Source organism: Bos mutus, chromosome 1 (assembly GCF_027580195.1).
Source record: "Bos mutus isolate GX-2022 chromosome 1, NWIPB_WYAK_1.1, whole genome shotgun sequence".
NCBI lineage: Eukaryota > Metazoa > Chordata > Mammalia > Artiodactyla > Bovidae > Bos > Bos mutus.
In genome coordinates, this window is record NC_091617.1 from 7,780,986 (window position 1) to 7,807,611 (window position 26,626).

A 26,626-nucleotide genomic window follows, 5' to 3' on the forward strand; every position below is an offset into this window, starting at 1 on the left:
ATCACCCAACCACCAGTAGCACCCTGTGCAGGATCCCTCATCTGAAAAATAAAGAAAAAAAAATGCAAACCAAATCATCAGCAGACAGGATTACCACCTCACTCAGCTTTGCCCATCAGAGGGAAAACAAGCAAACAAAAATTCAGCACAAATCTCACACTGTAGGACGCTTACACAAACCACTGGACCAACCTTCAGTTCAGTTCAGTCACTCAGTCATGTCTGACTCTTTGTGACCCCATGAACTGCAGCATACCATGCCTCCCTGTCCATCACCAACTCCTGTAGTCCACCCAAACCCATGTCCATTGAGTTGGTGATGCCATCCAACCATCTCATCCTCTGTTGTCCCCTTCTCCTCCTGCCCTCAATCTTACCCAGCATTAGGGTCTTTTCAAATGAGTTAGCTCTTCACATCAGGTGGTCAAAGTATTGGAGCTTCAGCTTCAACATCAGTCCTACCAATGAACACCAAGGACTGATATCCTTTAGGATGGACTGGTTGCATCTCCTTGAAGTCCAAGGGACTCTCAAGAGTCTTCTCCAACACCACAGTTCAAAAGCATCAATTCTTCGGTGCTCAGCTTTCTGTATAGTCCAACTCTCTTCAAAAAATGGGCATTGGAACCTACCTCAACATAGTAAAGGCAATATATGATAAGCATACAACAAATATTTTTCTCAATTGTAAAAAACTGAAAGCATTCCCCCTAAGATCAGGCACAAGCAAGGGTGTCCACTTTCACCACTATTATTCAACATAGTTCTGAAAGTCCTAGCTACAGCAATCAGAGAAGAAAAAGAAATAAAAGGAATCCAGATCAGAAAAGAAGCAAAGGTCTCACTATTTGCAGATGACATGATGCTATACATAGAAAACCCTAAAGATAATATCAGAAAATTACTAGAGCCAATCAGTGAATTTAGCAAACTTGCAGGATACAAAATCAACACACAGAAATCACTTGAATTTCTGTACACTAACAATGAAAAATCAGAAAGAGAAATTAAGGAAGCAATCCTATTCACCACTGCAACAAAATGATTTAAATATCTAGGAATAAACTTGCTTAAGGAGACAAAGGAACTGTACACTGAAAATCATAAGACACTAGTGAAAGAATTCAAAGATGACATAAACAGATGGAGAGATATTCCATGTTCCTAGGTAGGAAGAATCAATATTGTGAAAATAACTATACTACCAAACACAATCTACAGATTCAATGTGATATATATCAAATTACCGATGGCATGTTTCACAGAATTAGAACAAAAAATTTCACAATTCATCAGATCAGATCAGATCAGTCGCTCAGTCGTGTCTGACTCTTTGCAACCCCATGAATCACAGCACGCCAGGCCTCCCTGTCCATCACCAACTCCCGGAGTTCACTCAGACTCACGTCCATCGAGTCAGTGATGCCATCCAGCCATCTCATCCTCTGTCGTCCCCTTCTCCTCCTGCCTCCAATCCCTCCCAGCATCAGAGTCTTTTCCAATGAGTCAACTCTTCGCATGAGGTGGCCAAAGTACTGGAGTTTCAGCTTTAGCATGATTCCTTCCAAAGAAATCCCAGGGCTGATCTCCTTCAGAATGGACTGGTTGGATCTCCTTGTAGTCCAAGGGACTCTCAAGAGTCTTCTCCAACACCACAGTTCAAAAGCATCAATTCTTTGGTGCTCAGCCTTCTTCACATCCATACATGACCACTGGAAAAACCATAGCCTTGACTAGACATTATGGTACTGGCACAAAAACAGAAATATAGACCAATGGAACAAAAGAGAAAGTCCAGAAATAAACCCATAAATCTAGGGGTACCTTATTTTTGACAAAGGAGGCAAGAATATAAAAAGAGGCAAAGACAGACTCTTCAATAAATGGTGCTGGGAAAACTGGACAGCTACATGTAAAAGAATGAAATTAGAACACTTCCTAACACCATACACAAAAATAAAGTCAAAATGGATTAAAGACCTAAGTGTAAGACCAGAAACTATAAAACTCTTAGAGGAAAACATAGGCTGAACATTCAACGATATAAATCAAAGCAAGATCCTCTATGACTCAAGTCCTAGAGTAATAGAAATAAAAACAAAAGTAAAGAAGTGGGACCTGTTTAAACTTAAAAGCTTTTACACAGCAAAGGAGACTATAAGCAAGGTGAAAAGATAAGCCTCAGAATGGGAGAAAATAATAGTAACTGAAACAGCTGACAAAGGATTAATTTCCAAAATATACAAGCAGCTCACACAGCTCAGTGCCAGAAGAACAAAACTACCCAATTCAAAAGTGGGAAAAGACCTAAACCAACATTTCTCTAGAGAAAACACATAGATGGCTAACAGACACATGAAAAGATGCTCAACATCACTCATTACTGGAAAAATGCAAATAAAAACCACAATGAGACATCACCTCAGACTGGTGACAATAAATGTTGGAGAGAGTGTGGAGGAAAGGAAACTGTCTTGCAATGTTGGTGGGAATGTAAATTGATACAGCCACTATGGATGATGGTATGGAGATTCCTTACAAAAAAACTAGGAATAAAACTACCATATGACCCAGCAATCCCAGTTCTAGGCATATACCCTGATGAAACCAAAATTGAAAAATACACATGTATCCCATGGTTCATTGCAGCACTATTTACAATAGCTAGAACATGGAAGCAACCTAGATGTCCATCAACAGATGAATGGATAAAGAAGTTGTGGTACATATATACAATAGAATATTACTCAACCATAAAAAGGAATGCATTTGAGTCAGTTCTGATGAGGTGGATGATCCTAGAACCTATTGTACAGAGTGAAGTGAGTCAGAAAGAGAAAGATAAATATATTCTAACACATATATATGGAATATAGAAAATTGGTACTGAACAATTTATGCATAGGGCAGCAATGAAGAAATAGACCCAGGGAATAGACTTATGGTCAAGGGGAAAGGGGAGGGGAGGGTGAGATGTATAGAAAGAGTAACATGGAAACATCCATTACCATATGTAAAATAGATAGCTAATGAATGGCTATCTATTTTACAGTGAATTTGCTACAGTGAATACAGTGAATTTGCTGTATGGCTCACGAAAATCAAACAGGAGCTCTGTATCAATCTAGAGTGGAGGGAGGTTCAAAAGGGACGAGATATATGTATACCTATGGTTGATTCATGTTGAGGTTTGACAGAAAGCAACAAAATTCTGTAAAGCAATTATCCTTCAATAAAAAAAAAAAAAGCAGAGACATTACTTTGCCAAGAAAGGTCCCTATAGTCAAAGTTATGGTTTTTCCAGTAGTCGTGTGAGAGCTGAACAATAAAAAAGACTAAGGGCTGAAGAACTGATGCCTTGGAACTGTGGTGCTAGAAAAGACTCTTGAGAGGCCCTTGGACAGCAAAGAGATCAAACCAGTCAATCCTAAAGGAAATCAACTTTGAATATTTATAGGAAGGACTGATGCTGAAGCTCCAATACTTTGGTCACCGGATGCAAAGAGCTGACTTGTTGGGAAAGACCCCGATGCTGGGAATTACTGAAGGCAGGAGGAGATGGGAAAGACAGAGGATGAGATGCTTGAATGGCATCACCGACTCAATGGGCCTGAGTTTTAGCAATCTCTAGGAGCTGGTGAAGAACAAGGAAGCCTGGCATGCTGCAGTCTACAGGATCACAAAGAGTTTGACATGACTGAGCAACTGAACAACAAGAACAATCATCAAGATTAGTGTTTTATTGAATAATTGGGAGGAACTATGGCTACCCACTGCAGTATTGTGGCCTGGAGAATTCTATGGACCAAGGAGCCTGGCAGACTACAGTCCACGGAGTTCCAAAGAGTCAGACCTGACTGAGTGATTTTCATTTTCACTTTTTTCATGTTTATGCTGGGCTTCCCAGGTGGCATACTGGTAAAGAATGTGTTTGCCAGTGCAGGAGACACAGGAGATTTGGGTTTGATCCCAAGGTTGATAAGATCCCCTGGAGAAGGAAATGGCAACCTGCTCCAGTATTCTTGCCTGGAAAATTCTAAGGACAGAGGAACCTGGTGGGCTAGAGTCCATGGAATCGCAAAGAGCTGGACACGACTGAGGATAGCACAAAGCATGTGTTTATGCTATGCTGCTGCTGCTGCTAAGTCGCTTCAGTCGTGTCCGACTCTGTGCGACCCCATAGATGGCAGCCCATCAGGCTCCCCCGTCCCTGGGATTCTCCAGGCAAGAACACTGGAGTGGGTTGCCATTTCCTTCTCCAATGTATGAAAGTGACGAGTGAAAGTGAAGTCGCTCAGTCGTGTCCAACTCTTTGCGACCCCAGGGACTGCAGCCCACCAGGCTCCTCCGTCCGTGGGATTTTCCAGGCAAGGGTACTGGAGTGGAGTGCCATCACCTTCTCCAGTTTATGCTATAAAACTGGAGAAGTTTTATATGTTATATGTTAATGCTCTAAACTGTGTTTATGCTTTTCTTTGATTTTCCACCTCCTATATGAGACTATTCTTTTAGATTACCCTCTCCAGAAGCGTTCTAGAAAGAGAATTCTAGGGAATATAGTTTAGCCTAACTGAGTTGTTAAATCATAAAGACATTGTAGGAAGAAGGAAGAGTATCAGAAACACTAATTAGACAATACCACAATAATCAGGACAAAAGATTATGGTGGCAGAATAGAAAAAAAATTTATAAGAGGAGGGTCAGGGACAGACTCAAGCAGTTTGATGGTCTCAAGGCCTACATTCATGGCTGTGAGACCAGGAGCAATAGAAAGTAGGGATATCCTCAGGGTACCAGAGAGTTCTGTAACCCTCTATTTATTGGACACTTGAAGGCTGGGACAAGGATGGTCTTATATTTTCTGTTTTGTTATAGTAGAAACCTTCTTGGGGTCTCCCTAGCCTTACCCTAACAAAATGCTCAGCTTCAGCTTCATCAATTCCTGGTTCCCAGTGCCTTTAGGGAGATTAACACATGCCTTTACATGTTTAGCCCTTAGTAAGCACACATAGCCTTTCCCTTCTCCAGGGGCTCTTTCCAAACCAGGGATCGAACTCAGGTCTCCTGCATTGCAGGCGGATGCTTTACCAGCTGAGCCACAAGGGAAGCCCTTCACACACGCAAGCACCAGTTACTTATCATTACTGTCTTTAAGCCATCTGATTGGTATAGTCAGATTTCCCTTTTTAAGTAAATTATTATTGGATCAGCTTCCATGGAAATCATATTTTTGCTTTGCTTTAAATTGCAACAGAAGATCCCTGGAGGAAGGCTGACAATCCATTCCAGTATTCTTGTCTGGAGAATCCTATGGACAGAGGAGCCTGGTGGGCTATACAGTCCATGGGGTCACAAAGAGTCAGGCACAACTGAGCGCACGCACGTGCACACACACACACACACACACTGCAGTATTAGAACTTTTAAATTATTGAGGAGCTAAAATATGTTAAGGTCATAGTTTTGGAGCCAATAAAACTGAGTTTCAATCACAAGGCTGCAGTCTTTTATGGCTGGGCAATCTTGGGGGACTCACTTATTCCCTTTGCATAGTTCATTACCTGGCAGAGTTCTGAGAAAAAAGGAAATATCTACAAGACTTTGATTCATTGTGGGCTCCCAATTAATGCCATTTTATTTTTTCTCTGAGGTCAATAAGGAGAGATGGCCTCCAGGGGCTCATTTCATCCATTCCTATAGTAAGACCAAAGAACTGGCTCAGTGGAGCTGAAATCCTCAGCAGAAAAAAAGACTGATTCCAACTCTTGAAGTTCCCCTTTCTGACAAGCACTTTCTCCAATTAGGAAGCTTCCCTTTTGGTGCACAGTCTATTCAGGTTCTTAAACTCTCACTTTATGGATACAGAGACAGAGGGTCAAGCTTCCTCCAACAGGCTTTCTCTTCTGTGGCCCTAAGAACATGCAGGACATTGCAAGTCAGCAGCTTATGTGATCCTTGGTATATTTCTGCTCATAGGTTTTTTTCCCCCTAGGCAAACTTTTCAGTGCTCATGTATGGATGTGAGAGTTGGACTGTGAAGAAGGCCGAGCACCGAAGAATTGATGCTTTTGAACTGTGGTGTTGGAGAAGACTCTTGAGAGTCACTTGGACTGCCAGGAGATCCAACCAGTCCGTTCTGAAGGAGATCAGCCCTGGGTGTTCTTTGGAAGGACTGATGCTGAAGCTGGACCTCCAGTACTTTGGCCACCTCATGCGAAGAGTTGACTCACTGGAAAAGACCCTGAAGCTGGGAGGGATTGAGGGCAGGAGGAGAAGGGGACGACAGAGGATGAGATGGCTGGATGGTATCACTGACTCTATCTATGGACGTGAGTCTGGGTGAACTCCGGGAGTTGGTGATGGACAGGGAGGCCTGGCGTGCTGCGGTTCATGGGGTCGCGAAGAGTCGGACATGACTGAGCGACTGAACTGAAGTGAACTGAAACTCGTTTTAATAGTGAACGGTATGTCTCTAGCATCTTCCACGTGTGCATGAAGCTGGGTGTGTGCTCTCTGGCCTCTTTGCTCAACTTGCTCCATCATTTCTTGTTACTGTGATAACTATTATGTTCTATGTATTTTCAGCTAAATAGCATATACATAGTGAATCTTCTTTTTTTTTTAATGTTAAGCTTATTTTATTTAAATAAGGGCTAAGTGAATATATTCTCCCCATTAAATTACTAATTTTCAAATTAATGTCCACCATCTACATTTTAAAATACACTTTATTTTTTGAGAAGTTTTAGGTTCACAGCAAAACTGAGTAGAAAGTACAGAGAATTACCATACCCTCCTGCCCCCCAGCCCACACACAGCCTCCCAGACTATCCACATCACACACAATAGTGGTGTATTTGTTAAACTGATGAACCTGCATTGAATTGACACATCATTATCACCCAAAGTCCATAGTTTACATTAGGGTTCATGCTTGCTGTTTTACATTCTATGGGTTTGTACAAATACAAAAAGACATGTGACCACCACCATAGTATCATACAAAATAGTTTCACTCCCTAAAAATCCGTACCACCTGAGAAGCCCTCATTCATTTCCCATTCTCCCTAATTTTTTGGCAGCTATTGATTTTTACTCGTACCACCTGAGAAGCCCTCATTCATTTCCCATTCTCCCTAATTTTTTGGCAGCTATTGATTTTTACTCGTACCACCTGAGAAGCCCTCATTCATTTCCCATTCTCCCTAATTTTTTGGCAGCTATTGATTTTTACTGTCTCCATAATTTTACCGTTTTGACAAGGCCATATAATTGAAGTCATAGAGTAAGCAATCTTTTTAGACCAATTTTTTTTACTTGGTAATATGTATGTAAGCTTCTTTTATGTCTTCCCAGGTCCTGATATCTATTAATACTTTTTTTTTTTAGTGCAAAATAACATTCCAGTGTTTGGATATAACACAGTTTATTTATTATTCACTTATTGAAGGAAGGACATGGAGAAGGCAATGGCACCCCACTCCAGTACTCTTGCCTGGAAAATCCCATGGATGGAGGAGCCTGGAAGGCTGCAGTCCATGGGGTCGCGAAGAATCGACGTGACCGAGCAACTTCACTTTCACTTTTCACTTTCATGCTTTGGAGAAGGAAATGGCAACCCACTCCAGTGTTCTTGCCTGGAGAATCCCAGGGACGGGGGAGCCTGGTGGGCTGCCGTCTGTGGGGTCGCACAGAGTCAGACACGACTGAAGTGACTTAGCATAGCAACAATTGAAGGACATGTTGGTTTGTTTCATTTTTTGGCAATTATGAATAAAGCTGCTATAAATATTTATGTGCAGGATCTTATATGGACAAAAAGAAACTTTTTAGGTAAATGTCAAGGACCAAAGTTGTTGAATAACAATCTATATTTTACTATCATATCAAAAAAGTCTTAGTATTCTCTTAATTTTCCTACATATAGAACTTTAGCTAATAGACTCATTTGGCAATTACCTGAATCTTCTAATAAATAGCAAATTGTCAAATCAGAAATGTAACATTATAGATAATACAAATGGTCTTCGATTTTAATTAACCTTGTGTAGAAAAAGCTTAATAAAGTGACATTTCATATGTTAGTACAATTGGATGGGAAAATACAAGCATACAATAATAATGAATGCCTATTGTTTTCATATTATTTTCTCTTTTTTACTTTATATCTTGTATTTTCTAATATTTTTCATACAAATATACACAAAAGTTCAGTAGTCTGATTTTTCTTTTAGAAATTAAGACACTTAGAGAAAGAATGATTTAATAATTTGCCCAAGTTGAAACACCACAACTCCATCTGTCTGTCTCTGAGTCCATGCCTTTTCTAGGACACAATATTCACAATTATGAGGGAAGGAGATTTCTGCTTTATTATCTTATCTCAGCTTATTTTCCAGAAAGAGCTTGTAAACTATAATGCCCTTGGGTCTATCCCATATGTGAGATTTTTTCTCTGTGTAAGTTCAGGGTAGGGCTGCAAATGATTTCATAATACACAATTACAGAATCTAAACCATATGACTGTATTCTATGTTTGCACAAACATATCATGCTATCTCCACACAACAGTAGCAGTACATATGTAATTGCATATTCAGTTATTACAGCAGGAATCCTTGCCCTCCACAAAGAAAACCATAACATTATAGTTATTTATAAATCATATGTGATAAACTTTTGCATTTTTTGCTTATAATATACAAGTGAGTGAGTGAGTGAGTAAAGTTGCTCAGTCATTTCCGACTCTTTGCGACCCCACGGACTGTAGCCTATCAGGCTCCTCCGTCCATGGGATTTTTCAGGCAAGAGTACTGGAGTGGGTTGCCATTTCCTTCTCCAGGGATCTTCCCGACCCAGGTATCGAACCCGGGTCTCCCTCACTGTAGGCAGACACTTTTACCATCTAGGCCACCAGAAAAGCATATTAATATAAAAGAAGTAGAATTATAAAAATATGGTTTCCTTAGGAATTAAAAATTATTTCCAACACAAGATGTTTTCATAATAATACATTTTATACCAATGTTTTCATAAAAATGAATAAATACACTATGTTTAAGAATGTTTCCTTAGCAACAGCCTGTAATTTATATTTTATTAAATGCTCAGCCAAAATGTCTCTACTGTTGCAGTAGCTAAATAGGCTTCTTTAGGAAAAACAAATGTTACACTCTTTCGTAATTTACTGCAGCATTCAAATTTAACATTGCTTGGATAAATAATCTCTAATGTCAAAAATATTTGTTAAAATTCCTTCAATCTTAGCTAAGTAAAGGAAAAGCTCTTCTAAGAAGAAGCAAAGGGAAGTTCAATACCCACAAGTATACTTAGAAGAGGACTCCCTGGAAAGACCCAACCCGTGGTATGACTCACTCAGTGAATGATGCCTAACTGACCTCACCTGCAAAAGAGAAATGATAACTCATACCAGCAGTGTCTGTGATGAATGTAAATTGCAGAGTAAGTGAGTCTTCCAACAATATATTTTGTCTTTTGAAATTTCCTGTTTAATGCCATAGACAAGTCATGGATGTGGGAATAGATGCTCTTTGCCAATGAAACAGAAAAATCAACTTTTCTCTAAAATAATATTTGTGACATTATGAAAGATTATATTTCTATGCCAAATGTGATGGAATGAAGAATTTATCCAATAGCCATTTTAATTAAGATGAAACAGCAAGCCCTCATATAATTTAGCAGAAAAAAGTTTTTTTTTTTTTTTTTTTTTCGAGGACGTAAGCAGAATAGTAATGGGTTTGAGTGCATCTAAACTTTTTTACCCTTTGTCTGATTTGTTTACAGAAATGTTTACACATTTGGGTAATGAATTGACAATAGATACATGAACACTGAACAAAAGTGTTTGTCAATTTAATAACAAATTGCACTTGATTATTTTTAAATAATACAATACTACTACCATCATAGAATCATGTACTTGAGTCATATGGCATTCAACAATAAAGAGAAAATAAATATTTGGAAATGAAATATTTAACCAAAAAGCCACTCTAAGAATTTTGCATTATTCTCTTATGTGGGTACATGAAAGAAAGTGAAAGTCTCTCAGTTGTGTCTGACTCTGTGACCCCTGGAATTCTCCAGACCAGAATACTGCAGTGGATAGCTGTTTCCTTCTCTAGGGGATCTTCCCAACCCAGGGATCAAACCCAGGTCTCCCGGCTTTCAGGCAGATTATTTACCAGCTGAACCACCAGGGAAGCCCTATGTGGGTATGTGTGTGTGTGTGTGTATATATATATATATATATATATATAATAAAAGACCTTGTATTTTTAAGTAATCAAAACAGTTTGAACAGTAATTTGATTATTGAATTCTAAAAAGTTCCAAGACATATGGACTACATTTCCCAATTCCATTACAATCCTATTAGGTTTTGAAATAATGAGAAAAGCCTCTTTTAAAAAAAAGACCCAAAACATATGAAAAATGACTGAGCATTTAGACAAACTCCAAATACAACAGAAGGTGCTCCTCCTAAGTGTACAGTTGGCCTAAGTCATAGGATTTCTGTACAAGTACACATTTCTTTTGCCACAGTGGTAAACAGAATCTACTAGACATAATAACACCTTGCAGTTTCTCCTGCTACCATATATATATATATTTTTTTTTTTACTTAATTGAACAGTGAGTTAAAGAATGATATTCTAAAAGCTCTTAAGAAATTGAGAAAGCTGACACCCACTTTCAGTAGATTATTCAGTCAATTAGGTGTTCATTTGCTTGGTTTTTCTTTGTTTTTTAATATACATTAAAGGCAGGGATGAGCTAGATAAGAATTATGACTTATTTTTAACCCCCAATCTTTGTTCCTGGATTTAGTCACTTGAACTCAAAGTGTTTTCTGGAAGTAGAATTATACAGAATTTAAATTTTAGATTCATGCTATTGAAATTATAATATTCAATTTTAACTTTTTTTATTTGCAAGGGTAATCACTAAGATTCAACTCATACTTGCCATATAATGTTCTCTGCAGTTCAGAGTAGCAAATCCACCCAAGTGGGAGAAATTTTCCAAACTCACTTAATAGCATGTTGAAAATAGTGTTATTTTTCATAATTTTGTAGAAAATGTGTTTATTTTACTTTGAAGTTGAAAGATGAGCAATTCTCCTTTATCTCCACAACATTACATAAGAGACAGCTGTCAACTAGACATATGCTGTCCAAATTGCTATGGTTTGCTTGCTTAAAGTTTAAATCTGCATCTTCTCACATTCCCTTGTAACCTATGGGATAGTCTCACTCTTCAATTTCTAAATTAAATTTTTCTCATCTTCAATCCATCACCTTTCTTTATTTCCTCACATCCAACCAGCCTTCAGTCCTGTCAGTGTTCCAGATTTGAGAGTTCATTTCTTCTGCATTCTCTTTATCTCTGTAGTCTAGATTATCACTTTATATTTGATTATATCTTTAAAATGCACACAAAATGTCACAATTTACTCCCATTTTACTCCTTTCCAAGGTGTTTTTCATCACCTGAAATCTCATGTCTTACCTCTCATATAATTCAAATCTAATCATCTATTAAGGGCAAACTGATATCACTTATGATAATCCTAGTAACTGAGATAATCTGGAGTAAAATATTGTTATTTCATTTATTTTGAAAGACTTAAAAGCATTTTGTTTTAAAATGAATGAATGTTTTAAAATGAATTTAGAATTTGATATTCAATTTTGTTTTGATATTTTTAGAACTTTATACTATGACACAGAATTCATCATTATAATTTTTTCTTTGCATACAAATTAAAAAATATGAAATAGTCCTTATCTAAAGGACTTCAAAGGTTTCCCTGGTTGCTCCACAGTAAAGAATCTGCCTGCATAGCAGGAGACATCAGAGACTCGGGCTTCATCCCTAGGTAGGAAAGATCCCCTGGAGAAAGGAATGGCTACCCACACCAGTATTCTTGCTGGAAAATCCCATGGACAGGGGAGCCTGGCAGACTTCAGACCATAGGGTCACAAAAGGTTGAACATGACTGAGCATGTGAGCAAAGGACTTCAAAGTAAGTTTAATCAGAACCAAAAAAACTATCAGCTTTGGCTGGCCGAGATCAATGTAAAGCTGCTACTATCATCTGAGAAACCTTTGCTTTTGGGCTATGTATATTACGATATCATAAATCAATCATTAATCAAAGCTACTTGGGAAAAATACCTAATTAAATAAGTAATTTATGTCATTTTATAGTGCTTAGTAGCTCAGCTGTGTCTGACTTTTTGTGACCACATGGACTGTAGCCCACCAGGCTCCTCTGTTCATGGGGATTCTCCAGGCAAGAATATTGGAGTGGGTTGCTATGCCCTTCTCCAGGGGATCATCCCAACCCAGGGATCAAACCCAGGTCTGCTGTATTGCAGGCAGATTCTTTACCATCTGAGCCACTAGAGAAGCCCAAAGACAGACTAACAATGGTGATTTTCATCTGCCAAATACGTTTGGAGTTTGTTTTGTTTACCACTGTGCAAGAACCTCCAATAGATGATGTATGCTTCAATTATTTAGACAATAAATTTCTTCTACCTCTATATTCTTTGGTTCTCTGATTATTTTTTAAATTCTAGCAATGCCGAAGGACCACACACACACACACACATACCACGTAAAACTAAAAAGCATACAAATTCTTCATTTATAACATGCTACTTCAACTACAGCAAAAGTAAGGTTCTTTCCAGAAAACAAACAAAAGTCCTAGAATTCCTTCAAACAAATCCAAAATAAAAAACATTAAAAACAGGAGGATTTATTAAGAAACCAGGATAATTTGGAACACAGAACATTAAAATAGGCTGTACATTATTATACACATACATACACCATGGGGGTTTTCCCAGGTAGCTCAGTAATGAAGAATTCGCCTGCTAACACAGGAAATTCATGTTCAGTCCCTGAGTTGGGAAGATCTCCTGGAGGCCGGCGTGGCAACCCATTCCAATATTCCTGCCTGGAGAATCCCATGGACAGAGGAACATGCCAGGCTATAGTCTATAAGGTCGCAAAGAATTGGACACAACTTAGCAACTAAATAACAATGACATAATACCATACTCTAATGCCAAAGACCTCCAGAGTCATACTGTAGTCATATTTGTGTGTGCAGTCATCCCTGTCTTAAAGTTTCATCACTTCCAAACATACTCTCTTATAGAATGAAGAATATAATTTGGATCATTGATGAAGCTGAATAATGGATGTGTCAACCTAAAATGCATCAAACACATTTGATGGAGAAAGATGATTGTTAATAGAAAGAAAAGTGGTACAACTTCTTTCTTACTGGATCCTAATGAAACATGTAAGGCATGCAGTATTTTTGGAAGATTTATTATTGGTCGATTAGAATATGTTGAATAAGAATGAATAAATAACTCAAAGGGATTTATAGTCACAACTCTGAGACTAGCTGTGATTAAGCTTCAGCAATACAAATCCCTAAGGAGATAGTAGCAGAACGAATATAAGCTAGCAGTATGATGAAATAAAATAGTTGCAATTGCAGATGGATTATTAGCTAATAATGACTCTTGCTCTAAAAGCTGTCAGAGCTTTGCTATGCAGCATTGAAACAGCTGGGAATGTTGTCAAGAAAGCATGGGGAGAAACATTTTACTTGGGTTAAAATATAACATTAGATATTTGCTAAGAACATAAAAGTCATATGTTTACTCATGAGTCAGACAAAACCAAATATTTTTTAGTGTATTCTAAAATGTGTGTTTTTTTTAATTCATCAAACCTTAATTAAGTACTTGCAAAGTGACAAACTCTACAGATTCTGGCAGGTAAGTAACATACCAATCCTGCTGTTACAGAAATTGAAATCCAGGAAGCATTGAATTGATCATTTAAAATTTTCTAGAATAATGGCATAAATAAAAGGCCTCATTGGTTAAGGAAAGCTAACTGCTGTAAAAAGAGATCTAAAGAAGGACTTCCCTGGTGGTCCAGTGGCTAAATCTCCACACTTCTAACGCAGGGGTCCTGAGTTTAATCCCTGGTGGAGGAACTAACTTCCCACATGTCACAAAACACCATAAAAAAAAAAAAAAAAGTTTAAAAAAATCCAATTAAAATAAATAGAGAGATCTAAAGAGATAGAGGCTAACTTAACGGAAGCTTAGATCTCATTAATATTTCTGTTTTGGGTGAGAGGTCTCGGCTGAGGGATTTTTTTGCATTGCTGCCACTCATGTACCATGGCCCCTTTGATTCTGCTATTCCACCTTCCCAGAAGTCCTCCTCATCATCAACGACTAGTAAGAAGGAGAGATATCTCATTGTAGTTTTGATTTGCATTTCTCTAATATTTAGTGATTTTGAGCATCATTTCCTGTCCCTCTTGCCTATCTGTATACCTTCTTTGGAGAAATGTCTATTTAGACCTTCCTCCAATTTTTTTGATGGCCATCATCAAAAATCCTATAAACAATACATGCTGGAGAGTGTTTGGAGAAAAGGGAACGCTCCTACACTGTTGGAACATAAATTAGTGGAGTCACTATGGAGAACACTATGGGGTTTCCTTAAAAAACTAAAAATAAAGCTAACACATAATCTAACAATCCCACTCCTGGGCATATATTTGGATAAAACCATAATTCAAAAAGATACATGCATCCCAATGTTTATTTCAGCACTATTTACAATAGCCAGGACATGGTAGCAACCTAAATGTTCATCAACAGAGGAATGTATAATGAAGATGTGGTTATAGGTAAGCAATGGAATATTACTCAGCTGCAAAAAAAAAAAAAGAACAAAATAATTCCAGTTACAGCGACATGGATGAGCCTAGAGATTGTCGTACTGAGTGAAGTCAGATACAGACAGGCAAATATACATGGAATCTTAAAAAATGGTACAAATAAACATATTTGCAAAAGAGATATAGTCACAGATTTAGAAAACAAACTTATGGCTACCAAAGGAGAAGGGGTAGAGCAGAAATAAGTTGGGAGATCGAGATTGACATGTACACACAACTATATATAAAATAGTAATTAATAAGAATTTACTGCATAGCACAATGAACACTACTCAATTCTTTGTAACGGCTTACATAAGAATAGAATCTAAAAAAGAGTGGATATGTGTTTATATATAACAGATTCACTTTGCTGTACAGAAGACACTAATACAAGATTGTAAATCAACTATACTCCAATGTTGTTCAGTTGCTAAATCATGTTCGACTCTGAGACTTCATGGACTGCAACACACCAAGCTTCCCTGTCCTTCACTATCTTCCAAAGTTTGCTCAAACTCATGTCCATTGTTTCAGTGATGCCATCCAACTTCTTCCTCTGTTGCCCCCTTCTCCTCCTGCCCTCAATCTTTCCCAGCATCCGGGTCTTTTCCAATGAGTTAGTTCTTCTCATTGGGTGGCCAAAGTAGTGGAGCTTCAGCTTCAGTATCATTCTTTCCAGTGAATATTCAGGGTTGATATCCTTTAAGATTGACTAATTTCATCTCCTTGCTGTCCAAGGGACTCTCAAAATCTTTTCAAGCACCGTGATTCAAAAGCATCAGTTCTTCAGTATTCAGCCTTCTTTAGGGTCCAACTTTCACATACATACATGATTACTGGAGAAGCCATAGCTTTCACTAAAAGTTAATTTTTTAAAAAAGAAGAGGATAGACCACACAGAAAGCAGATTCATGTCCTGAAGCCTTGGTCCCAAAGAGGCACGTTCCACTTCTACTCTCATTCAGCTGGGTGATAACTGGTATAATGGCTCCTACAGATAGTAACAAAGGTGTGAATAATGGGGAGGTAGGGAGGGGGTGCATGTAGAGGTAGAAAATGTAACAATTGATTTGGCAGCTGCCTTCCAGATACAACTTTATAAGTATGAATGAAGAGACCAGATTTTGATAACAGTCAGACTGCACTAAGAACAAAACAGAAAGGATCACTTAGAAGCAAGCATATCATATCCAGGCCTTTAGTTATGGTTTTTCCAGTGGTCATGTATGGATGTGAGAGTTGCACTGTGAAGAATGCTGAGCTCCGAAAAATTGATGCTTTGTAACTGTGGTGTTGGAGAAGAGTCTTGAGAGTCCTTTGGCCTGCAAGGAGATCCAATCAGTCCATTCTGAAGATCAGCCCTGGGATTTCTTTGGAAGGAATGATGCTGAAGCTGAAATTACAGTACTTTGGCCAAGAGTTGACTTGGCCAAAGTCAACTCTTTGGCAAAGAGTTGACTCATTGGAAAAGACTCTGATCTGGGAGGGATTGGGGGCAGGAGGAGAAGGGGATGACAGAGGATGAGATGGCTGGATAGCATCACTGACTCGATGGACGTGAGTCTGAGTGAACTCCGGGAGTTGATGATGGACAGGGAGGCCTGGCGTGCTGCAATTCATGGGGTCACAAAGAGTCGGACACAACTGAGAGACTGAACTGAACTGAACCGAACTGAAGGTTTTAATAATGCAAATGTTAGCTTAAAACTTTCAAAATATCTGATATACAAAAATGTTGTTAATTGTTTTACATAGAAATTTTTTTTCCAACCAGGTTTTGACACATGCACACTACTATACATAAATAGGTAACTAAGAAGTACTTATTGTGTAGCACAGGAAACTCTTCCATATACTCTGTAATGACCTATATAGGAAAAGAATCTAAAAAAGTGGATATATGTATATATATGAGCTTCTCTGGTGGCTCAGAGAGTAAAGAATCTGCCTGCAATCCAGGAAGACATGGATTCAATTCCTTGGTTGGGAAGATCCCCTGGAGAAGGCAATGACTACCCACTCCAGTATTGTTGCACTGAGAATTCCATGGACAGAGGTGCCTGGTGAACTGCATTCCATGAGGTTGCAATGAGTTGGACATGAGTGAGCAACTAATACTTCATTTCACTTCTTATGTATATATAACTGATTTATTTTGCTACACAGCAAAACTGACAACACTGTAAATCAATTATACTCCAGTAAAAATACATAGACATCATAAAGAATATTTCCTTTGGTAAATATCTCATTTGGAAATTGGGGTACTCTTTGCCTTCTTCAGAGATAATTTCAGCATTAGGATAACTGACTATTCAAGAAATGAATTTTGAAGTGACCTAGAATTATTGTATTAACATGAGCAGAAGTCAAGCAGTCTTTTTCGTAATTTTAGAATTCTTTAATTTGTTAATAACAAGAATGTCTTTAAAATCACAAGTACCTAGTATTAGATGTCTCTAGGTTATCACTGTCATACTATATTGTACAAGTCAACTTCTTTACAAAAGAGAAATAGACTCACAGACACAGAAAACAAACATGATTACTGAAAGGGATAGCAAGGCTGAGGGGGGAGTGTAGATAAATTATGAGTTTGTGACTAAAACATACACACTATGATATATAAGAGAAGTAGACAACAATGACCTACCATATAGCACAAGGAACTGTATTCAGTGTCTTCTAATAAATCATAATGGAAAGCATTTGAAAAGAATATATATGTATATGTGTGCACATGTATGTATATATATAAATATGTGTATGCATAACTGAGTCACTGCTGTACATCTGAAACTAACACAGCATTGTAAATTAACTATACTATAAAAAATGGTAAAAAAATCAAAAGTACTTGGTATTAGATGTCTCTAGATTATAATTGTCATACTACATTATAATTCAATGATTAAAAAAAACCCCACAAAACTGTGAGATAAAGTGTAAGATGGTTGAGAAGACCAAATTACAGAGGGTAAATAACACATCTAGAATTACTTCATAGTTTATTTACTCAACTTCCTGAAATCTATAATAAATGCACCTCTCTGACATCCCACCTTTATTTTAAATTTCCATACATTTTAAAATCGCATTCATCTTTATAAACATAGCTAGCCAAATTATCATAGAAGAGCTCGAAATCCACACGAAATGAAGGTATGTATAAGCAGTAAAATGAATTAAATCTCTGTTTTTGTAGACACTGCTACCATTTCATTTCGTATGCACTAATACAACACTTTTTTTTTCCAAAGACTAAATGCTCCTAGACTGATTTGAATTAAAAATTGAAAAGGCAAAAATCATAATGGGTTGGCTATTGTTCTCCACTCTCTCTACAGCTGCCCCTCACTGCAGCTTGTAATGAGCATACAACCTTATCCTGAACAATGAGACTTGAGTAGAAGTCAGCTGGGAGTTTTCTAAAACAGGCACATCCTTGATAACAACACAGGTACAGCTACAAAAAGCCAAGAGTTGTTGTTGTTCGGTTGTTACGTCATGTCTGAGTCTTTGCAACCCCGTGGACTGCAGCACCCCAGATCTCTCTATCCTCCACTATCTCCTGGAGTTTGCTCAAACACATGTCCATGCCCTCTTCTTTTGCCTTCAATCATTCCCAGCATTGGGGTCTTTTCCAGTAAGTGGGTTCTTCACATCAGGTGGCCAAAGTATTGGAGCTTCAGCATCAGTCCTTCCAATGAATATTCAGGACTGATTTCCTTTAGAATTGACTGGTTTGATCTCCTTGCCATCCAAGCAACTCTCAAGAGTCTTCTCTAGCACCACAATTCAAAAACATCAATTCTTCAGAGTTCAGCCAAGAGTACTTTACTTTCCCCCATCTTTTGGCTTTGAATATATATTAGTTTGCTAGGGCTGCCATAACAAAGTACCAAAAACTGTGGCTTGAGCAATACAAATTGTCTCATAGTTCTTCTGACTGCTTAGAAGTCAAACATTAATTAATCACAGAGTGTGTTTTCTCTGAAGTTCATGAGGGAAGGATTTGTTCCAGACCTCTCTCCGGGGCTTGTAGAAATTTGCATTCTTCTCCCTGTGTCTCTTCATCTAATCTTCCCTCCATGCGTGTTTGTATGTCCACATCACCCCTTAGTATAAGAATACTTTGGATTAGTCACCTATCAGTAAAGATCTTGCCTCCAAAATATCACATTTAGAAATGATCGTGGTTAGGACTCTAACATACATATTTTTCTGGGACACAAATTAACCCCTGACAGAATTCAAACATAATGTGAAAGTAAAGCAACCATCTTGCCACCAGATGAAAGTGAAATCCTACTGCACCATAAGATATGAATGGTGGACAGAACCAGTGAGTACCACTGACGGTGCTAGAAAGTATCAGACTCCCTTCTTATTTCAGAATTAACAGTTTCTCTAAACTGTATTTCCAAAGTGAGAAAACGAATTGATATTTTCTTAATAATTAAAAAAATAAGTATTTCAGAAATTCTTGAAAGATTTGAAAGAATATAATTTAAAGTTTTTAAGGCATATTTTATTGTTGTCGTTTAGATGCTAAGTCACATCCGACTCTTTGCTGCCCCATGGACTGTAACCCACCAGGCTCCTCTGCCCGTGGGATTTCCCAAGCAAGGATGCTGGAGTGGGTAGCCATTTCCTTCTCCAGGGGATCTTCCTGACTCAGCAATCGAACTCGTGTCTCCTGCATTGGTAACGAGGCTTCTTTACCACTGAGCCACCATGGAAGCTCAAGGCATAATTTACTTTATGTTTATTATATGTAAGTATGCTAATTGGAAAATAAATCTTGTTATAACAGTTGATTTACATTTACATAGTTCCAAAAATGCTTCATAAAAGAAACCATTATTTGAAGGCATTTGTAAATATTATTTAGTGTTAAAGAATCTAAACAAAGCATATCAAAGCAGCAATTGTTACCCTATTTTCTTTTTTTATAAATGAAACAAAAATATTTTGCTTTTATATGATTGACTGTAAGTATGACTCCTAGTGATTTTTAAAGAATTTAATTTATGACACATTAGATTAGAGTATGTCTCTCAATGCTTTCACTTCTATTTATACTTTTCAGTGCTCTACCCTTTGATGATCTTTATTTTTCTCTGCATAAGTGTTTAGCTTGGTCCACATAACTATGTTAGACAAAACAATTTTACTCTCCAACGACATTGGGTATAAAACTTTAATTTCCACAACCTGCCTAAATTTTGATATTGTTATTTATAATATTTGTGAAGCTTGTATTACAATAATAAATCCCTAAAATATGTATATAATAATATGTTCCATCAGTTCTTAGAACATTTGCTGTCTGTTGTTTGGATTTCCAGCTGCGTGTAGGCAACTGATCACATTTTTTTTCCTATTCATATAAACAGACTATTAAAATTATGTAAATAACTTTTAAGTGATTATTATATTCCATTAGCTCTATTTACTAGACTCACATAATTTTAAATATATCAAAGTTTGAAAGAAGGAGTATTAGATTAGGGAACTATTATAAGACTAAACAACAATATATAAGTTTAGTTTCATATAAGAAAGAGGAAACACAAATCATTTTTCAACAAGAAAAACCTGAGGAAGTGTAGCAATGAAAGGTTACATTTATAGTTGGAATCACAGTCTGATAGATCAAATAGAAACTGATGGAAAGAAGCACAAGCTGGAATCAAGATTGCCGGGAGAATTATCTATAACCTCAGATATGCAGATGACACCACCCTTATGGCAGAAAGTGAAGAGGAACTAAAAAGCCTCTTGATGAAAGTGAAAGAGGAGAGTGAAAAAGTTGGCTTAAAGCTCAACATTCAGAAAACGAAGATCATGGCATGTGGTCCCATCACTTCAGGGGAAATAGATGGGGAAACAGTGGAAACAGTGTCAGACTTTATTTTTCTGGGCTCCAAAATCACTGCAGATGGTGACTGCAGCCATGAAATTAAAAGAGGCTTACTCCTTGGAAGGAAAGTTATGACCAACCTAGATAGCATATTGAAAAGCAGAGACATTACTTTGCCAACAAAGGTCCGTCTAGTCAAGGCTATGGTTTTTCCTGTGGTCACGTATGGATGTGAGAGTTGGACTGTGAAGAAGGCTGAGTGCCAAAGGATTGATGCTTTTGAACTGTGGTGTTGGAGAAGACTCTTGAGAGTCCATTGGACTGCAAGGAGATCCAACTAGTCCATTCTGAAGGAGATCAGCCCTGGGATTTCTTTGGAAGGACCGATGCTGAGGCTCAAACTCCAGTACTTTGGCCATCTCACGTGAAAAGTTGACTCACTGGAAAAGACTCTGATGCTGGGAGGGATTGGGGGCAGGACAGAGGATGAGATGGCTGGATGGCAGCACTGACTCGATGGATGTGAGTCTGGGTGAACTCCAGGAGTTGGTGATGGACAGGGAGGCCTGGCGTGCTGCGATTCATGGGGTCGCAAAGAGTTGGACACAACTGAGTGACTGAACTGAACTGAACTGAAGGTAAATATTTAAGGACTCTTGATATTAATATAATTTGCATGAATGTATCAATTGCCTGATTTTCTGGGGTTAAATGATATCTAAACAAAGTAATAATTTGCTTTATTTGTTTGTTTCATTTTGTTTTTTACTTTGTGAACAAGTAGAAAATTCTTTCTCACCCTCATATTTTGCCTTGTTTGAGAAGGGGGATTGCTTTTTTACCCATCCCATTCACTTGCCAAAACTTGGGATTGATATGAAAATACTAAGATGTTTGTGAGAGAAGAGAACAGTCAATCCAATGAATGGAATCAAGGTGAAAGTGCTTTGGAGAAAGGAAAAAGTTTTATTAACTTTTTAATGCTTTAGGATATATCCTCTTTAATTCAAATGATTAATCAATGTTATATATATTTGATGGTATTCAAATAATTTGAAATCATCATATATTTACAGTAAGAAAAATTAAAATAGGAAATTCCCTCATAATAGGTATATAATTATGCTACTTTATGTTTGGAAAGAATATTGGATATCATACAAAGCACTTTTTCCCTCAGCTTGAGAATCTATTATGGGATCATACAGGTCCTTTCTTTCTCTTTTCCATTGTGCCTTGCAGCATGAAGGATCTTAGTTCCCTGACCAGAGACTGAACCCACGCCTTCTGCACTGAAAGTGAGGAATCTTAATCTCTGGATGGCTAGAGAAGTCCCAAAGTCCTTTTCAATACTTCATCCAGGAAGGATTTCATTGTGATGGTAAGGTGACAAAATTCATTTCTGAATAATTCTGCTTGCAATATAGATTTGCTTAAGAAAATCTGCTCTTCCTCACATATTACTAGATTTACTTTGCTGTATCTTTTAATATTCTGTAAATAAATTCAATCAATCTCAAAAATACAGTATATTTTTTTCACTAACCTAATGCCTTAATTCCTCATTTGACTTTATGTGTCTGGAGGGCAGAACCATTGCTTATTTACCATTTACTATGTACTATTTCTATGGCCAAACTGATGATAGATTTCCAATTATTTGAAGAATTACAAGGAAAACTAGCTATTTACATAATAATCTAAAGTGATTATCAGAACCACATAACTACATATTCTCACAGCATATGGGAGCTATTCGTTGTCATCAACTGTGTTTTCCAAAATTGTTTTGAAGTTAGATTGAGCCTCCTTCTCCTTTTAAGTTGATGCCATTAATTTTATTTGTATCAATTTGACTTTCTTGTTGCTAAACTATTTTAAATACTTTAGAAGTCCTTAATTTTATATTTCATTCAACTAAAATTATCTTTGGGAGACATAGAGCCATATTCCATGTTGATTGTTGTGGTAGTTGATATAGTACAATACATAGGTGGTAGAACTGAGTACTTGAAATACAGCTATTTCAAATTGAAATGCATTGTAGGCATAAAACAAACACTGATTATGATAAGACTTAGAACACACACATAAATGCAAAATATCTTAGTAATAATTTTAACATTGTTTTTGTGTGTGTGCGTGCTCAGCCATGTCTGACTCTTTGTGACCCAATGACTATAGCCCACAAGGCTCCTCAGTTCATGGAATCTTCCTGGCAAAGAATACTGTACCAGATTGCCACTTCCTACCCCAGGGGATCTCCCCGATTCAGGGACTGAAGCCATGTCTCTTTCATTTCCTGAATTAGCAATGGATTCTTTACCACTGTGTCACCTAGGAAGTCCTTCTACATTGTTAATATTGTTTAAAAATATTGTTCAAATAAAAATTTCTTGGCTATAAAAAAGAACGTATTTGAGTCAGTTCTAATGAGGTGGATAAAACTGGAGCCTATTATACAAAGTGAAGTAAGCCAGAAAGAGAAATACCGAGAGTATATTAATGAATATATACGGAATTTAGAAAGACAGTAACAACCACCCTATATGCAAGACAGCAAAAGAGACACAAATGTAAAGAACAGGCTTTTGGACTATGTAGGAGAAGGCAAGGGCAGGACAATATGAGAAAATAGCATTGAAACATGTATATTACCATATGTAAAATAGATGACCAGTGCAAATTTGATACACAAAGTAGGGCACTCAAAGCTGGTGCTCTGTAACAACCTGAAGGGATGGGGTGGGGAGGGAAGTGGAAGAGGGCTTCAGGATGGTGGGACACATGTACACCCATGGCTGATTCATGTCATTGTATGGCAAAAGCTGCCACAACATTATAAAGTAATTAGCTTCAATTAAAATAATAAACTTTAAAAAGAAAAAAAAATTCTTAGAAATATTACACAAATTAAGTATATTATTTAAATTGTTTTTTACTTTTTTCATGTGCCGTTTAGAAAAGATGGGCTTCCCACATGGCACTAGTGGTAAAGAATCCACCTGTCAATGCAGGAGATTCAAGAGGCACAGATTAGGTCCTGGTGGGGAAGGTCCCCTGAAGTAGAAAACAGCACCCTGCTCCAGTATTCTTGCTGGGATAATCCCATGGACAGAAGAGCCTGGCAAACTACAGTCCATGGGATTGGGTCATGATCTTCATCCATAATTTTTATTGAGTTATTATAAATAACTTTGTTAAGAAATATTAGTGAAGTTTCATCATATGTTAATTCAAGGATCTCTTTCCTCTGATAACCTAGGATTGCTTACCAGTAGTGCTAGTCCAATTAATCATTTTTGTTGAAGACAATTTCCTCACAGATGCCGTGCAGTCTGTTATTAATGAAACAGATTACTTTTTGCAAGCCTCTTTTTCCTTCTGTTGTATTCAGGATTTTCATCAACCATTTGTTTCTCTGAGTGATATTCCTAAGTACATTATGTGATAACATTATTTTTTTAAACACAAAATACATTGTCCCTAACATATGGCTTAATTTAATTATGTGATTATAATAAGTATGATTTATTAGGATATGATCAGTAGGAAATAAAATATTGCCGTTATGGGAAAAAATGCATATCTTTTCTGTTTTAATAGTTGCAGTTTCAAGAACTATGTTAAAGGTCAATGTTAAATCTGTTATTAATGTAAGGGCAATGTGAAAACAGAACTGCACTGATTTTCCAATACTCTGTCAGGGTTCTATTAAATGGGATTTCAAATGACCTCATTGTATCAACGATTTCCAAAAAATAGGCAGAGATTCTTTAACGCATTTAATATTTAGTTTCCAAGTATCATTTTAAAAGAAACATATCCTCATTTCTGAGCTTTCTGGCTCCCAAGTTAAGCAAGAGTAATAAAATATTGCTGCCAAACTGAATTCTCTCAAAATTTCAACAACAGAACAAGCATTTTCTTTTAGGGAATCATGATCTGAAAGAATAAGAAAAGCCCTAAGACTTGACTCAATCATGTAATTATTGCCCAGGGAAGAATTACACTTTTGGCTAATTCATCAAGTTGTTTCTAACTCAACATAAACTATTAGATAAATACATTCAGCAAAACTTTAAACAAAATACATTGTGAACACTACCAAGGCTATCTGTATTCTAGTAAAAAAAACACATTAGAATATTTGTCAATATACCCCCTTTTAACAATGAGAACTTAGTAAACTCAGGTCAAAAAAAGTCTTGTGATGACATTTTAGAACATACAGTCAGCATACAATGTCAGCAAAGTTGAGGCATATAAGATATTTGAAGGAAAAGGTTGTTTATACTTGGTGCTAGTCATAGTAGCCTGTTTAAATAAGATTTATTTTTTCCCTTTATTCTTATTATTTTCAAAGTAAATTTTTATTTTATTGGTTTCTTGGTTATTTCTCATTCCCATTGGTTTTTTATTTTATTTAAATTTTCAAAAAATTAACTTTCAATAAGTCAAGGCTACCTTATCACTTACTTTACTTATTGGTGTCCACCACATCCACATTCACATATTTAAATTCTTACAATGTTTTTCTTTTCCTTGAAAGCACTGTATAAGTTCACATAACCTGATTTAAGCAAATATTGCTACAGAACTCTAAAATATAGTAGCTGGGAAAAAAATGAGGTTTAAAAATTTTGCCAGAAACCACATAGTAAAAAATGTGGTTATATATCGCCCCCATACACATACACACACAAACACAAATCCACTGAGCATGCTTTCAATCACTTTTCTACCAAGTGTGAGATGTACAGATTTTGGGGTAAACAAGGTAATGAAAATATGGAAAAACTTACATGAACAGATGAATTTTCAAAATTGAAAAGCATAGCAGTAATGGAACAAGTATTATGTGAATATCAATAGAGAAGTTCAATCCTATATCACTCCCTCATAATAGTATCAACTTCAATATGGAAATCAACCCCTTTAACAAGAAGAGAAAAGAGAAAACCTAAAGACTACTAAAGCTCATCAATTAAATCAGTAAAGTTGCAAGATACAAAATTAATAAAGGAAAACATTATTTTCTATACATTAACAATAAACTATTGGAAAGAAAAATCAAGGAAACAATTCAATTTATAATTGCATCAAAAAGAATAAGATACTAAGGAATACACCTCTGAGGATTAAAAAAGGAAACTATACCTATAATCAAAACTATAAGACACTGATGAAAGAAATTGAAGATGAAACAAACAGATGGAAAGATATACCATGTTCTTGGATTGAAAGAATTAGTATTGTTAAAATAACAATACCAGCCAAGGGAATTACAGATTCGATGCAATCCCTATCAAAATATTGATTGAATATTTGCAGAACTAGAACAAATAATTTCCAAATGTGTATGGAAACACAAAAGACATCAAATAGCAAAAATCATCTTGAGAAAGAACAGAGCTGAAAGAATCACACTTCCTGACTTCACACTATACTACAAAGTTACAGTAATTAGAACAGTATGATTCTGTCACAAATACACATGCATAGGTGAATGCAACTGAATAGATAGCCCAGAAACAAAACTCATACACTTATGGTCAATTAATTTGACAAAGAAGTCCAGACTATACAATGGAGTAAAGAGAGTATCTTCAATAACTGGTACTGCAAAAACTAGATAGCTACATGTAAAAGAATGTTAGTACATTCTCTAACATCATATAAAAAATAAATCAAAATGGGTTGAAGAATTATATGTAAGACAGAATACTATAAAACTCCTAGAGAAAAACATAGGCAGAACACTCTTTAAAATATATTGCAACAATATTTTTTGAATCTGCTGTCTCAGGCAAGGAAAAAGAAGCAAACATAAACAAATAAGACCTAATCAAACTTAAAATGTCTTGCATCACAAAGGAAATCAATAACAAAGCAAAAAGACAACCTACTAAATGGGAGAAAATATTTGCATATGAAATGACTGATTAGGAGTTAATATCCAA